Below are 16,945 nucleotides of genomic sequence, written 5' to 3'. Positions count from 1 at the left end.
CAGTTACTGTGGGTACTGCCTGTGTCCCCATGTTCCCTGAGAATGCAGCTACCACCAGCACACCCTGGCAGGAGACTCCTTCCAAAGAAAAGGTCCGGATCCCTTGCTCATTCTACGTAGGTGATTGAAGCACATTGTTTTCTTCATTTATTCGAGCTACTACATGATTTTTGTATGCCCCAATAATTCTCTTAACAACATTTACTGCATAAGCAACAACATTCACAACCTACACGTGCAAAAGAGTTCTTTAGCAGTAAAGGCTAAAAGGCTTGTGTTCTTTATGTTAAACAATGATTAAAAACAGCATTTAAACAAAAGTTTCTGATTAGAAATTTAAACTAATTCCATGGGGGAAAAAATTAAAGATTTTCAAATGACAGTAAGAAATAGATTCATTTATTTAAAGAAAAAAGTTATTTGATTTATAAATTTGTTATCCTTCCAGTATTTGGTTCAAGTCTACATTGTTTTGCTTTTCAGTCCTGGGAAAACTACCATTTGGTATTCTACAGACAAGACACACATTCTTGGACTTAACAGTTAATGAACAGCTTTCCTGCCAACTTTTTGGGGTTTAATTCATTCTGTTTAACCTAATTTTCAACACTGCATTTATTAAATATCAATAATAACATTATTGTGTGCTAATAGATTCCTCTGATACTTAAATAATTATCTCAAGAATTTGAAAGCCATTTAATATTAAGTTATTAATGCCTGGCTAATGGAGAGTAGTTTTCAATTTGCAAATGGGTACATCCAATTCTCCTGCCAAGACAATATTCTATTAGTCAGGCTAGGCTATCTGCAGTAACAAATATGTAATTCCCATATCTCAGCGACTTAAAACAACAAAACTATATGCTTTCTGGTTAAAGTTCTGCTCAGTTAGCTCCAGAGTCATTCAGATACAGTCTCCTGTCTTCTTGAGGCTTCTTTCCCCACATCCTTAGAGTTCTTTACATCCAGACCACAGATGGAGGAGAAGAGGGGATGGTGATTGGATGGGAATTTTGTTGACTGGTCAGTTCTAGAAAGCACATGTCACTTCTACCAAGAGCCACCAATGGACCACACCTAATTGCAAGGGTGGCTGGAAAATACAGCATATTTCCTATGCTTCCAGTGAGCAACCAGTCACCAGATATGAATTAGCCTTTGTCACAAATAACAAAAGGAATTGCTAAATTATAAACATAAACAAGGCAATAGCAGCAGAAAAAAAAGCAAGGCCAATGATTTATTTTATATTAATGGCAATTAATTTTAAAGTGATAGCTTTTGTTATTTAATACTTGCAAATACAAGTGAGAGTCATAGGTATTCTAATTCAAGGTTTCACAGGATATCTACAAATGGCTATCTAAAGTCAAGCACTTTTTTCTTATTTATTGTACCTAACAACACAATTTACCAGTTTAACCATTTTTAAGTGTACAGTTCAGTGGCATTAAGTATATTCACTTTGTTGGGCAGCTATCACCAGAAAGTGTGCCTTAAATAACTTCTCATTTTCCCTGTAACTAACCCCTAGCAACCACCATCCTACCTTCTGTCTCTTTGAATCTGACTATCAAAGGTATTTTGAATAAGTAAAAGAATATGACACTTGTTGTTGTTTTTTTTTTTTTTTTTTGAGTCTGGCTTATTTTACTTGGCATAGATTCTTCAAGATTCATCCAAGGTGAAATGAAATCCTATTGCATGTATATAACACATTTTGTTAAACTGTTCATCTATCAATGGACATTTAGGCTGTCTCCACCTTTTGGCAATTGTGAATACTGTTACTATGAACATGGATGCCTGAATATCTTTTTGAGTACTTGTTTTCACTTCTTGATAACATAACAAGAAGAGGAATTGCTGGATCACATGGAAATTCTATATTTAGTTTAGTTTAATTTTTGAGGAACTGCCATAAACTTTTTCAAAGCAGCAGTAAAAGTATTTTTTGAGACAAACTTGTAATCAAATCTCTAAAAAAAAGAGTATAGTTATTTATTGATAAAGCATACTCCCTATTTAAAAGGTTTACTCAATTGGGGGGTTATATGTTTACAATTTAGCTCTTTAAAAACTAGAATAGTTTCAATTTCCTTTTTTCCACTATTAAGTGAAATAATAAAATATGTTGAATAGTTAGTTGTGTTCTCTGTGATATAAAAAGATTAATAATTTGATAGAAAATGATATGTGCTAAAAGTCCTGGGCCTCTTAGGACATTGGTATCTAAAAGTTTTTCTAGAAATGATAAGACTGGTTTATCCCACCATGACTGAAATGTAAACTAAGAACATCTCTGTACCACTATAAATGTTAACTTCTAATTAACAATAAAAACCTGACAGAAATGCTACTTAAAGAATTGACATAATTGGCCTTGCCTTTTTTTCTGCTGCTTATCTGATAATTATATCTAGGTTACTTTATATTTTATTGTGTGTAGATTGTTTCTATAGGGTAGCTTTGTATGAATATTTAAAACACTGAGGAGGGTGATGAAAACCTGGGTACATTCTAGAAATTTAACCCAAACAGCAAGGGGCTTTGAATGTTTGGTTTGGATTTCATTCTCTCTGCTAATTTGGCATTTCTGAGGAAATGCTGTTGAAATTCAAAGATACTATGAAAATGAAAAGCAAGTACCGAAGAAATGAGAGTGTATTTGAACTACACCCTTAACAGAGAGATTGATTTGGAAACCTTTGGTTCTTTAATACTCTGATTTTTAACTTTGGTATTTCAACTATAGGGCATTGGTATTGTAATTTCAAAAAAATATTTCCAAGTTTTTTTCTCCAGAAGGAAATACTTAAAAGTGAAATTGGGCACAAGTTTGAAACCAGATTATCATTTTTGATAGCAGAACATCATAAAAAACCCCTTCATGTTTGCCCATATCCAGGGCTGGTACATTTTGAGGTCTGTACTGAAGAATGTTTATTTTGCTTATTTTAAAATACAATAGCATTTGGTGCTCAATTAAGCACAATAGTGCTTAAATTACTTATGATGTGCAATGAGATTAGAGTATATATCCAGATACTATCTGCTCAATTTTTTCATTCTCATACCTTAGGATCATATGATCTTCTTGCCACTGGTTGGAACATGCCTTTTCAAACAGTTTGATACAGTTTCTGATATAAATCTTTTGCATTTTAATTTGAAGTTTCTTCGTGGACATTTCTTTCAAAGAGAAAACCTAGAGTGTTTTCTCTTTAACACTATCTTTTAAAGGGGTAAATTCATAGAAATAGAATCAGCATGTGAAATTCATTACAAATCTTGCTCAAAGGGTTTAATATAGGCAGCAGAGAATTTAGTAACTTCCATAAAGAAAAACCAAAGTCATTTTTTAGCATGAGCCTTGTGTATAATTTTACATCTGGCAGCATGGACCACTAAAGTACATAACATTATAAATAATGGACTTTTAGGCCTCTCCTTAACAACCATTATCAGGTCCACATTTGTATGGCTTTATGGTAGCAGTGAATGCAATCAAAGTGATAGCCAGCACTGAAATCTCTCAGAAGCCTCCCTCGATCCATCTGTTCATTATACAATCTCAGTAGGAGCCCAGTCATTCTAGGAATATTCAAGTCTCCCAGTACTCATACCTCTGTAGTTCTTAACCTCTACATTTGTTCTTGTCTCTCCTATTCTTGGGCACTACTTTTATCCTCATCCCTGTCCTAAGAGTTACTCAGTCATACTCCTTAAGCACCATTGTCCTTTCTCCTCAATATCTTCTCTCCCCCTATCCTTTACCAACCAGCCCCTTTTCTCAATAACTTCTCCTACTTTTACACTCCCAGAAAAGCAAAGCAAAACAAAATTTCAAAAGTCATGTATTTCTCCTTTTCTTCTTCTTCTTCTTCCTCCTCCTCCTCCTCCTTCTTCTTTTCCCTGACTTAAATGGGTATATTTCCTAGTCTTCTATAAAAGTATTCCATTCTCTAAAAGTACCCTAAAAAGGCATGGTGAACCAGTTGATGTTAATCAAACTGTTAATCTGCTTTATATCTGTAATTGGAGGGAAAGAGCTCTTACCACACACATGATGCTCTAAAAATTAAACAAGGCCTGTTATAAAGTCTGACAGAGTTGATCTCAACAAATATCATTGATTATTATTAAAACTCTACCTTCCTTTGAAATGGCTTCTGTAGGTTCTTCCAACAATGAATCCCCATCCTCTTTTTCTCAAATTTCAGGGGAAAATTGAGTGTGGTGTACTACCTAAAGGTATTCCTCTTTATTGTGACACCGGCTCCTAGTACCATGTTTTGCACAGACTCACCCATATTTCCGAAGCCTATTTCAAACACTCACACAAAGTTCAGGGGCCAGTTCAAATGCTGTCATACACCTCTCTAATTTTAAAGATGAGGAAACTCTGGCCCAGGGGCATGAAATTAAAAAAAAAATAAAAAAAGAAAAGAAAAGAAAGAAAAGAAATGGGAATACAAACCCAAAGTTCTATGTATTCAGCACAGGGATCCAGAACCTATCATGATACCAAATTGCTGGCACCACCTCTGGATTTTGTTTTCCTTGGTGAAAGGCCCCATTGTTCAGAACTGGGATTTGAGGGAAATGCAGTTGCTTCCTTTCCCCTTTGGGACCTGGACTTTAATTCTTTCAAACTATCCAAACCAAAGATAGATAAGAAATCTCTCTTTGCATGATATGTGGGGATATATACACAATAGACTCTTGCAACGAGTAAGTGGACTCCCAGTTCAGCCGCAGAGCCCATCCTGCTGCTGCAAGCCTGCTTGCATAGGTGTGGGCTGCCAGCTGGCTGGAGCCCAGACAGAGTCAGACACAGACCTTGGCTGGGGCAGAAACTTACTGGGCGTGGCCTAGGACTGGAGGCGGGGCGTGGCCAGAGCCTGACGGGCGTGGCTTTGAACTAGGTGGGGCGTGGCCGGGGCCCGTTGGGTGTGGTCTAGGGCTAGGGGTGGGGAAAAGACCAAAGGGTAAAGTGAAGTGGGAGGGGAGTCGAGGGACGGAAAAGGCGGGCAAGTTGGCCTTGCCCCGGGTCCCTGGGGAGAAGGCGGCGAGCTGAGTGGAGGGAAGGTGCCCGAGAACCGGAGCGGGCGCGGAAGCTGTGGGCCCGGTAGGAAGGGTGGGGCCCGACGCGGGGGCCGGGGGCCAGGCCCGGGGAGCCCGGAGGCGGCAGCCCAGGAGAAAGAATTTGAAGCGGCCTGTGCTGAGGCTCTGCTGCCCTCCCCATGCGCCCGGGGACGGCTGCAGACTGGGACGGCAGGCTGCGGGAGCTCGGGCCTTGGAAGCTGTCCTGGGCTCCGACGGCTGCTTGCCCCAAGTCTGAAGTCCCTCGAAGCCTGACTTGAAGGCAAGAGACTGAGGGTCGCCCCTTGCGGCGCCAGCTCCGCGCCACTGGCGTCTTTGCGCATCTGTGCCGAGGCAGGGGCGTCTGTTCTCTGCTCGTGCTCCCTTAATAAGCTTTGGACATCATACTGCTCAGCCTAGGGCCTTAGCCTTGGCATTTATTTTTACCTTCTCTCGGTTCTTCTGTCACATATTTCAAACACTCGGGTGCGCCTCCCTAGGGATAATGGGCCAGTATGCGCAGGCGTGGTTTGGGTGTTTGTAAACACGCCTCAGGTGCAGTGGTACCTGCCTGGGAGGACATGTGCAGATGAGAACTTTCGTGTTATGTAGAAATTCTAGTCCATTCGTCCTTAAATCACTTCTAGAGTGGAGGAAACTGACAAGCATTTATTCCTGTCCTAAAGGATCATCACATTCCTTGTCGCAGAGAATGAATGTTATAAGAAAAGAGGCCTGGGGCTTATGACATCTACTTGGCCTGTTACTTTTGATTTTACATAGACAGTAGGCATGTTCGGCAGCTATCCTCAAGGCTTGGTGTAATTCCAGAAATAACTAACCCCTTTCAAAAAGAAATCCCAGTGCAAACTGGAAAAAAAAAAAAACCTGAATTTTTTTAAGGGGGGGAGCTATCAGAAAATTTGCTGACTGTTGTTGTAAAACTTGCAACTTAAAAGAAGATAGTTGAAGCACCAGATTTGCAAAGTGTGAATTTATAATATCATATTTTCTTTTGTGAAAGTTGGATGCTGCTTTAGTGTTAGATAAGTCATTAAAATATATAATATAGATTTTTTTACATAAATGAGGAAATATATTTTATTCTTATTGCTTAATTTTGAAATCATTATAGGAATGACTACATGCTCACACCTACTTTTTTTTTTTCTTTTCCTTTTTTCTTTTCTTTTTTTTTTTTCCCCCTGACCATAGAAGTTAAGGCCAGGAGGAGTGGTGTCTGAGTCCTGCACTCTCTAGTGTTGTCTACAACACAGCACTGTAGTCTTGTGCTACACATGAGAATGTTAAGTAAGGCACAGGGAGCCACAGTGCCTGAAAGTTTAAAGACAGGAAAAAAAATGTTTTTCTAACTCTAAAGCCTGTACTCTTACCCTTGGACCACCCCACACTTTGTACATCACTCATCTGCCCTCTATCCAACAAGGACTAAAGGTACAGGGTGGTGAGAGTGGTTGCTGGTTTAAAGAACTTTGGACCTCTAATGAGGAGACTCTAATTCTAGCTCTTGTTCCAGCTCTGTGACTTTGTATAAGTTGTTTATCTTGTCTAGGCACATGAAGGTAAATTAATTTCTAGATCTCTGCTTGATTTAATAGTGTATGGGTTTATGAAAATCAGATCCTGATTTTAGTATTTAATGATATCTTCAGTATTCTTTGATGTTGAAATTATCAAGTAGTCAGGAAGGATGGATTTATTCAATCAATAAATATATGCTTGTACCTAGACATGCACTGGTACTACAATAGAGACCAGGACAAAACAGAGAACAGAAAATTGGAGAAGGGAGCACTTTGGACATAGTGATACAGAAGAGGCCTCATCAATGAGATTGCTTTGGAAGGAGAAGGACTTGATGTTCATTTCTATCACTGAGTCAACAAGGACAGAGGAGGCACGAAGGGATGATACACTCTAGAAATTGCCAGAAGGCTGGAGTGTCTACAGCTTGAGTGATTGGCTCAATAGCAAGTTGGAAAGCTGTGTGGGACAGGTTGTGCTGGGCTTTGGGCAGTCTGCTAAGGACTCTATATTTTAGTGTAATAGCTACTGGGAGCCACTGGAAGATTTTAGACAGGGGAGTGACATGAAAGTGGCTATGATGAAGCCCAAACAAATGCTGATGATGGCTCAGGTCAGGGTAGTACAGAGGAGACGGAGAAAGTAGAATTTTCAAATGTCACTTTAACACTAGTGCCTTCCTGACCACCTTGTTTAAAAGAACCTTCTGGCACCCCTCACACACCCTGGCATATTCCTACTCCCTTTACTTTCCCTCCATGTTATTTATTCCTGTATGACATGCTGTATGTTTTATTTGTAAATTGTTATGTACTCCTCCCTTAAGAATGTCAAGTACTTGAAGACTGAGTTTCTTTCTTTCTTTTTTTTTTTTGCCTGTTTTGTTTACTGTTGATTTTCCAGTAGCTAATGCTGTGTCTTATGCAAAGTAGAATCTTAATGCATATTTATTGAATGAATGGATTTGTTAAGTATTTTGGATTTTGATTCCATAGAACTTGCTGATGAATTGAATATAGTAGTGAGAGAAAAGGAAAATTCAAAGGTGATTCTCAGTTTGCTAGCTTAAAAACAGGGTAGATGTCAATGTTAATTACCAAGAAGAGGAAGGTAAGGGAAAGAACAAATTGGGGATCAGGATGGGAGCTAGAAAGTTGTATTTCATACATATTAAGTCTGTGGTATGTGGATTAGTTATCTACCGCTACGTTTTAAAGTGCCCTAAAATTTAGCAAATTAACAGCAGGCATTTATTATCTCATAGTTTCTGTGGGTCTGGATTTTGCATGTGGTTTGCTTGGGTGGTTCTGGCCCAAGGTCTCTTATGAGGTTGTCATCATCACAAGGCTTAATGGGGGCTGAAAGATCTGCTGTTTAGCTCTTTCATATGACTGTTGACAGACTACAGCTGACTCTTAGCTGAATATCTCAGTTCCTTACCTCATGGATCTCCATGAGGGCAGCTTATAATATGGCTTCATTCAGAATGAATCCAAGAAAGAAAGAGAACCCATAGTGAAGCCACAGTCGTTTTAGAACCTGATTTCAGAAGTGGCATACTATCACTTCTGCCGCTTGCTACTGGTCACACAGACCAAACCTGGTATGGACTGCAGGGAAGTACACAAGATAGAAGTACCATGAGGGTTGGTTGTTGGGAGCACTGTAGCGGCCACCTGTCACAAGGTCGGGTTGCTGTGGTTTGAATGTGGTTATTCCCCCAACAGTTCAAGCACTGGACAATGCCCAATGTAATGGTATTGAGAGACAGTGGAATGTTTAAGTGGTGTGACTTAGTGGGAGATAATTAGATCACAGGAACATGTCCTCAGAAGAGATTAACACCTATTTCTTGGGAGTGTAGTAGGTCTTGTGGAAGTGGATTGGTGAACAGGAGAGGTACCTGTTATAAAGCAAAGCCACTTTTCCTATTTGCTGTTTTCTGCACATGCTGCTTGCCACTGTCATGTGCACCTTCATCAGGTGTTGCCGTCTGCCATGTTGTGATGTATCCAGAAGACCCTCACCAGTGGCTGAACAAATGGGACTGCCTGATCTTGGATTTTCAGCCTCCAAAACTGTGGACTAACTAAATCTTTACTAAAAGTATCCAGTGTCAGATGTTTTGTTAGAGCAACACAAAATGGACTAAGTTAGATGTCTAAATGGAAATGCCACATAGGCTGTCGGGTACAGTAAACTATAGCTCACAGGAAGGGTCTGGGATACAGATAATTATTTGGAAGTCATTAGTCATGACATATTAAACTTTTTGGAAATATACAAGAGGACCCAGGGAGAGAGTATAGGGAGGAAGAGGACTTTTGACCTGGTCCCAAGAAGCCCAACACTTAGAGGACAGTAGAGAGAATCCAGTAAAAGTGTGACCAGGACTGGAAGAAGATGATCAGGACAGTGTATATTCAGATTTCACTGAATAAGTGTCCCCTTCCACAGGAAGGGCAGAAAAATGTTTTGTATATGGCAGAAGTGGAAAGCATTTCTGAAATAAAAGTGTAACTTAACTCAATTTAAAGTGTGAGCAGTTAAATTTTAAGCCAGATGGTAGCAGAAAACAGAGCACACAGAGATTGAACATTTATAATCCTGAGAAGTACATGTGTGTATATGGTATGTACCTGGTCTGGGACTTGTCAACAGCTTCCTGTGATTATAGTAAGTAGAGAATCCCTCGCCTAGCCTACTTACCATACACAGGTGAAGGTCTGAACCACAGATATCCAGGAATTTCTGTCTCCAGTTTACCAGACTTGGGAGCCTCAGAGAAGGGGCTGCACATGTTCATCTTATAAATAATGCACTTTTACTGTTGGAGAGATGGCAGGTGCATGAGGTCCCATAATGCTTAGGTCAGCCTTGTGATTTTAATCAAAGGGAAAAAAATAGTATTTCGATGCAAAGATTTTAGAGATTGCTCTTCTAATTAAACCTGAAGACAAAATGATGAACTGTATATATCATGGGATGAACTTGGACTATATTCACCCTTGCTTCTGAGTACTATACATGAGGAGTCAGTCTTCCCAAATGTCTCAAATATTTCAGTAAAACATAGAATAACTATATTGAAAATTCCTGGTTAACTCTATCCTGCTCAGTGGCCCTGTGAACTTGACTGAGATGGTTGTTAATGTATATTTTTTTATATAACAAATGTGGCCCAGTTATTTATTTATTTATTTATTTATTTGCTGCTCTTTTGTATTTTCAGTGGTCTAGGTTTTTCTAAAAAGACTTTTATAATAAAAGAACAAAAGTCTCATTCATGGACATGAAGAAGTAGGAGGACAAGAAGAAGCAAACACCTGGCCACCTGGTATAAACTGGCTCTGTTTATGAAAGCCATATCTCCCTGAATATAAATGCCTCTCAAATATCCTGCTTTCCCAATGTGGGAGTCATGAGTGTTATCCATTTCTATGTCTCCTTCCAGCCCATATGGCCCTGTGAAAGGTTTACCCAGTGAAATGTAAGTGGAGGGATGTGTGCTACTTCCCAGTGAAAGTTTCCAGGGCCAGTGAAAGCTCCATCAGAATCTCTTTCCCTCTGTCACAGTGAGCCTACAGATAGTGGCATTTCTGTCAACCTGGGCCATGGAATGAGGACAATGAGCATAAACCCCTGCCACCCTGTATTAGATTTATATGATGAGCTAGAAATAAATATTTGTTGCATTTAGACCCTCAGATTTGGGGCTTTGTTTGTTACTGCAACCCAACCTCACCTAGCCTACCTACCATACACAGGTGAAGGTCTGAACCACAGGTATCCAAGAATTTCTGTCTCCAGTAGACCAGACTTGGGAACCTAGAGAAGGGGCTGCATAGGCTCATCTTATAAATAATGCACTTTTACTGTTGGAGAGATGTCAGGTGCATGAGTTCCCATAATGCTTTGGTCAGCTTTTTGATTTTAATCAAAGGGGGCAAATAATAGCATTTCAGTGATTAATTACATTCTGTAAGGGAAGCCAGTGTTAAAGTATAAAGGCTCAAAACCTGCAAGAGGTAGAAATTAAGGCCCTAATTTTTAGTTTGATACAGTTTATATATTTTAAAACTTTCAGTGTGCTGCCAAGTTTTCTAACTCATGGGTGAGTTGCAAAGAGACAGTTCTTCCCAAATGTAGTTATCAGTGGATGCATCTCAGAAATCATTTTGTCACGAAAGAACCTTTGAAATGAATCCTATATACTTACCATCGACTATTTTTTTTTCATGCAGCTTTAAAGCATATTTTAAATATGATTTCCTGGCTCTCTTATTTCAGATGGAGGAGTATCAGACCTCAACTTTCATCCTGGAGGCAATGTGTTCCCTGTTTTACTGTGACTTAAACAGAAGTGAAGCAGGGAGCATTTTGCTTTAGGCAGAGCTTTGCTGCATTCTGAGGGATGTTGGCTATAAATCCAGCCTCCCTAGAGGTTAACAATCAAAGTTCTCCCCCTCTCGTACTCCGATGAGTTATATGATGATGATAAATTGCTTGGACATGACTGCCCCAAGCACTAGCGTGATGAATTGTGTTGTTCAGGGCACGACCAAAGATTCTCTATTGTCAGTCTGCAATGCAGAATATTGACAATATTCATAAATACGCTTCTGCCAATTTTGGTCTCTGCTTTGCATATTAAATTCTGTTTTCACAGGTCATGGTTCTTAGCTCTTAACCATCTCTATTTTCCACTAAATTCACATAGATAATCAGCCTTCTGTTCTTTGTTTTCAATTTCCTACTCATTAAAAGGGTGTGAGGTGTGCTCAATTGTGTATAGTAAACACTGTCTTTCTTCACAGAAACTGTTAAAATAATCATTATTAGTCTTTTCACTAAATCTGGAATAAAACAGCTTATCTTGCAGTGGCTTAATTGGGTAATTATTTGGTGTTTGAAAAGCACTTTGAATGGAATATTGGTAAATATTGTTAATTTAATTCTCTTCTGTGTAATTGAAAGCCCATTGCATTTACAAAATCCTCAGTATTAGTAGGTACCAACAAAGGATTCTTTCTGATATTGTTTACTATTACTAAGATTATTTAGATATTGATTTTTTAAATATTTTAACTATTTTTCATAAATTCTCAAAATTAACATTTCTGTATGTCTCATTAGATATCTCACATTTCTGAAAATTTAAATGTTGTCCATCTTACTGTTTAAAAGTTTGGAGGAAAGATCCCCAGTTCAGGGCTATTTTACATTACACAGCTTCTCTGTATGTTGTGATATCTGCTTAACTTTTCAACAAGCTTTCCTGTTATACCCTGACAAATAATTGAGACGATGATTTATTTGGTCTAGGTCCATACCCTAAGTTATAACCTGATTGTCACAAACTGTGTCAAAAACAGTTAGGCAATTTCACATGTTCAGCCAGGTTTTCTACAGATTTCCTGTTCACTTTATAGATCCAGAACCCCCAAGTGTAATTAAAGGCCATTTCTGTAACTTACATTAGATGATCTCCAGTACTGACTCTCTCTCTCTCTCTCTCTCTCTCTCTCTCTCTCTCTCTCTCTCATATATATATATATATATATATATATATATATATATCATTTTTTTTTGTTTGGGTTACCAAAATAAGACAAACTGGGTGGCTTACAAAATAGAAATGAATTTTCTAACGGTTCAGGAGACTGGAAGTCCAAGATCCTTGCGTCAGTGGAATTGGTTTCTTCCAAGGCCTGTCTCCTGGACTTGCAGATGGCGCTCTAACCCCTCTCTTGGTCATCACATGGTCTTTTCTCTGTATCTGTATCTGTCCTAACCTTCTCTTCCTGTAAGGACACTAGTACTATTACGAACACAATAACAACTACATTTAATTAAATACCTCTGTAAAGACCCTATCTGTGAATACAATCACATTCTAAAGTACCTTGGGTTAGTACTTTAATACATGAAGGTTTGGGGGACCAAATTCAGCCCATAATCCTGTCCTGCAATCATAATGGTCTCTGTTTGAAAAATGACCATTTTTGGAGTAATTTTCTTTGATTATCCTATATGAGCATTCAGGTGATGACTGCAAATGTTTGGAGGATCCACTCAATTTATTAATTTCTTCTTAACATTATTTGGGGGAGAGATTTATGCTTATTACTTACAACATTGAAAGAATTATGTAGAAACGGAAGCAACATTATTAAATGATTTTGGGAGAGATTGTTAAACAGTCAACCAAAAAAAAAACATACATAATGAACTACAACCATCAAAATATTTAAGTACCTGCAGATATTTTTACCCTAAAATATGTTTTCTGGATCAAAAACTTGCTATGATTAGTCTTCATACTCACACCAGCTAAAAGGGAAAAGGATGGAGTGTGCTTGGGCCTGTCTCAGCTCTTCTCTCCATGAGGTGGTATCTTCAGTTTATGTTGCTTAGTGTGTTGTGTATTGTTATCTCCAAATCATCACTGAAAATGTCTAAGAAAGCAGGAGTCTCTGAAGCGAGAAGTGAGCCCATGGAGCTAGCAAAGCCCTTACATTTGAAGAAATATTGGGAAATGGGATAGAATAAAAGACATCAGATTCACAATTATCTGTTCACATATACCAAGTATACTAGTGTGGATTTTGGAAAGTTTTGCAGTATTCCTTCAGAACAGAATCACAGTCAAGGTGTGGTGGCACACACCTGTAATCCCAGCTACTTGGAAGACTCAGGCAGGAGGATCACACGTTCCAAGCAAGTCTGAGCAATTACCATAACCGTGTCTCAAAATTAAAACAAAATAAAAAGGACCAGGGATGTAGCTTGGTGATAGAGTGCCCCTGGGTTCAAATCCCAGAACTGCCAGAAAATTTAAAAAAGAACAGAATCATAGGTTTTCATTTTTTGTTTCAATCAAACAAAACAAAACAAAAACCCCAAACATAACCTTTTCTAGAAAACCAGTAGGCAGAAATCCTATAGGTTCATTTTGTGGGTGTACAAGAGGATGTCAGTGAAGTTTGAGATATTGGTGGTTTTAAATAAGTTGTAAAAGGATGAATTTTACCTTTAAAAATTATTTTACATTGGAAGTTATTGTTTTAATGGTAACTATAGAAGGTTCACAATGCTGTGGCCTCTACATTTGTTAATTTTTTTTAAAAGAGAGAGAGAGAGAATTTCTTTTAATATTTATTTTTTAGTTATCGGCGGACACAACATCTTTTGTTTGTATGTGGTGCTGAGGATCGAACTCGGGCTGCTCGCATGCCAGGCGAGTGCCTACCGCTTGAGCCACATCCCCAGCCCACATTAGTTAATTTTTGAAAATGTTCATGTTAAAAAGTTTAAAATAACTTTTTTAAAAAGAAAAAAATGAGTAGAAATGAACATAGTATCCCAAGATGCAAAATTGGCTACATTTTCAGGACAGATTAAATGAGGTATAGACATGCATATGTTAGACAATATACATGTAAGTAGAACGTGGTTTTAACTACCAGTTGCTCCATAGAACAGTTCTGTTGAAATTCTCATCCAAGAATGGCTCTGAGAGTTCCTCTCCTAGTTTTGGCCTAGATTATTTGACACATATTTATTCATCATGCTCTGGCATACAATATGTCTATAATTTTCATGAGCCAGTGATTTTCTATAAGTTAGAGATTTTCCCAGGCTCTCAGACTGCACTTCCTCCAAGTTCAGTCTTTGATTTCAGAGACTTTCTGTTCACCACTGCACAAACCACTCAACACAGGAACTTAAGAAGAGGATACTTCCCTCCAATGCACCATGTCTGGCTGGTGCCTTCTGCCCAGGACTTTCTATAAGAACATCCTCTGCTATTGCAGAAGGAATCTTACTGACATTAGACAAGAATGTCATTAGGAAAGAGTAGCTCTTCCCCGAGTGTTCTTCAAAGGAGTCATGCTCTGAAGTCCTTTCCCTTTCTGTCACTTGCAGAGCCTATCCACATTTTCCCAGTCTTCACATCTAAGATTGGAAACTATTCTGGGCTTTACTTGTGAGTCTTGCATTTCTGCACAAGTCTCAAGCCTGATGTAGATTTCCTTTTGCTTCTGCGTGGCTTTGAACTTGCCCCATTATCATTCAGTAAAGTTCAACTTCAAGAGTGGTCCTCGTTCTCCTGTGTACTAATATTTTGCAGTAGTATAGAACCTGGTATTTCAAGTTCTGACAGTACTGACACTTTGACTCTGCAGCCATATTTGATATGGCAGATATACATAGAACGAGAAGGTTCTTGCAAATAGAGTGGCAATGCCCCTCTTTGACATTCTTCATTCCTCTCTGGCCTTAGCCTTTCACTTTTGTCCATCAGTGTATTTGAGTAGACAGAGATCAAATGATTTCAAGCTAACACTTGCAAGTTTAAAATGATCTCCATGAAAATTCTGTAGTTCTATTGGTCCATTGCATTTCATTTAATTATTAGATTTGTAATATAAAAGAACATGCTGCCTTTCTTCACATTAGGGATACTTTATAAATCATTGCTACTACTTATTCTTGCTATGTTGAGGTCAAAATAAATTAATTTCTAAACTCTTTTTTGATAAGCCAAATCAGGATTTAAAAATATTTGTATGTGTAATTTTTATGTGTTACATGATGACATTGTACTTTTTTGTGAAACTGTTCCCACTTTATTTTTATTTTTGTTGGTAATACGTTAGCCAAAATAAATTTACATTACTTATTCCTATGTAATAGAATAATTTCTCAATATTTTATTAGTTTGCGCTTTCTATTTTTAGTACTGGGGATTGAACCAAGGGTCTTGTGCTTGCTTAGCATGTGCTCTGCCACTAAGCCACACCCCCACCCCAGCCCTCCACATAAAGAGAGTTTCTTATATGTGGTTTCTTACAAAGAATGATGTATTAAAGTTTTAGTCTATAAATATTGCAGAGTTTAATAAGTAGCTGTACTGTGTCTGACAATAATGTCTTGATCCATATTCTTTAAACCATATATCATATTTATATTTTTAAACCAACATCATTTAAAGTAATGTCAACAATTACAGGATCAATACAAAGGTTTGAGAGTTAAAATTGGATAATAGCTTTCTCTGCTTAATTAGAAGTCAAGATTATATTTCTTATGAGTTGAATTCAATGTTAGGAGTTAGTCATTTAACAAGCCAAAGAAAATGAATGTGATATACAATATTGTATAGAGATCTATATGAATGTGATATAAAATATTGTATAGAGATCTATAGGCCCTTGAATTTTCACAAATTCAGTGTGATTTTTGTCAATTCTCTTGAAGCTTGAATAATTCCCATATCATCTTCAGGAGGGTTTGCGATGCCCGTGTACTACCTAATTAATACTACTAATTACTTAACATTTGTTTTAAAACCAATTCACTTTTTAACTTTAGCTTTATCCTAAGGAATGCCTATGAAATCACTGGCTTGTAATGTTTATTAATGTTTTCCCTAGAACACATTAAGATGAATAAATACTTGCTTAAACACTTTTAAATGCACATAGGTCACCTAAAATCAGTTTGAGCCACCAATGGGATATATGTCAAACTTTTGAAAAAGACATTGACAAATGCCTAGCAGATTACGGATCTTTCTTTCTTTCTTTCTTTCTTTCTTTCTTTCTTTCTTTCTTTCCTTTCTTCCTTTCTCTCTCTCTCTCTTTTTTTTTTACTTATATCATCATCTACTAAAGAATAAAATAATTCTCTGTTGTTCAGTTAGCCCCAGATTTTCAGCATAGTTTCTATGTTTGTAATGTGATGATTCGAAACTGTATAAAACTGTGTATGTGTACATATAGAGATGGATATGGATAATGGATCCTCTTAGCTGTTATTTGAGAAATAAAAAACAGTTTTCAGTTGCTTTAGCATCATTTATTTGAGGGCTCAAGAAGCCATCATTAGTTTTTACTTGTGCCTTTATTTTATTCTTACTCTCAAGCAGTATAAAGGATGATAATAAATAATTAACAATCTGTAACTTCTGGGTCTTGAAGTATTTTTATTTCATTCATCTGTTAGTAATAATCTGTTGTTTATAGTAAGTTGATAGTCAAGTAAATACTATAATATGGTTTGTTTGAGTGTGGTTTGCTTAATGGGATATCAAATAAAGAATTCTTATAGAGAAAGACCTAAACAGACTTCATATTCCCTGTAAGAAATATTCTAATTTTCCACTACCCATATACCCCTATTAAATTTTGGATAAACTGAACTAATGGAGGAAACACAGAGGCCATGTTAAACTGTTCCATACAGAGTCACAGAACTTGTACCTGGAAGGGATTTTGGAAATCATTTTGTTTAACTTTCTGTTGAT

The 16,945-nt window shown here is 37.7% G+C and overlaps 1 protein-coding gene across 1 annotated transcript in view; it reads left to right on the top strand.

Moving 5' to 3' along the window:
* The first annotated feature begins 5,067 nt into the window (after positions 1-5,067).
* The window catches only part of Pter (phosphotriesterase related), a 60,303-nt gene continuing 48,425 nt past the window's right edge, over positions 5,068-16,945 (top strand). The window contains exon 1 of the mRNA XM_076831628.1: positions 5,068-5,134. The gene's annotated coding sequence lies outside the window, so the exon portion shown is untranslated. The remainder of the gene's footprint in view (positions 5,135-16,945) is intronic.

This window comes from Callospermophilus lateralis, chromosome 13, assembly GCF_048772815.1.
Source record: "Callospermophilus lateralis isolate mCalLat2 chromosome 13, mCalLat2.hap1, whole genome shotgun sequence".
NCBI lineage: Eukaryota > Metazoa > Chordata > Mammalia > Rodentia > Sciuridae > Callospermophilus > Callospermophilus lateralis.
Note: the sequence above shows the minus strand (reverse complement) of the source record. Positions and strands in the feature narration are given on the sequence as shown.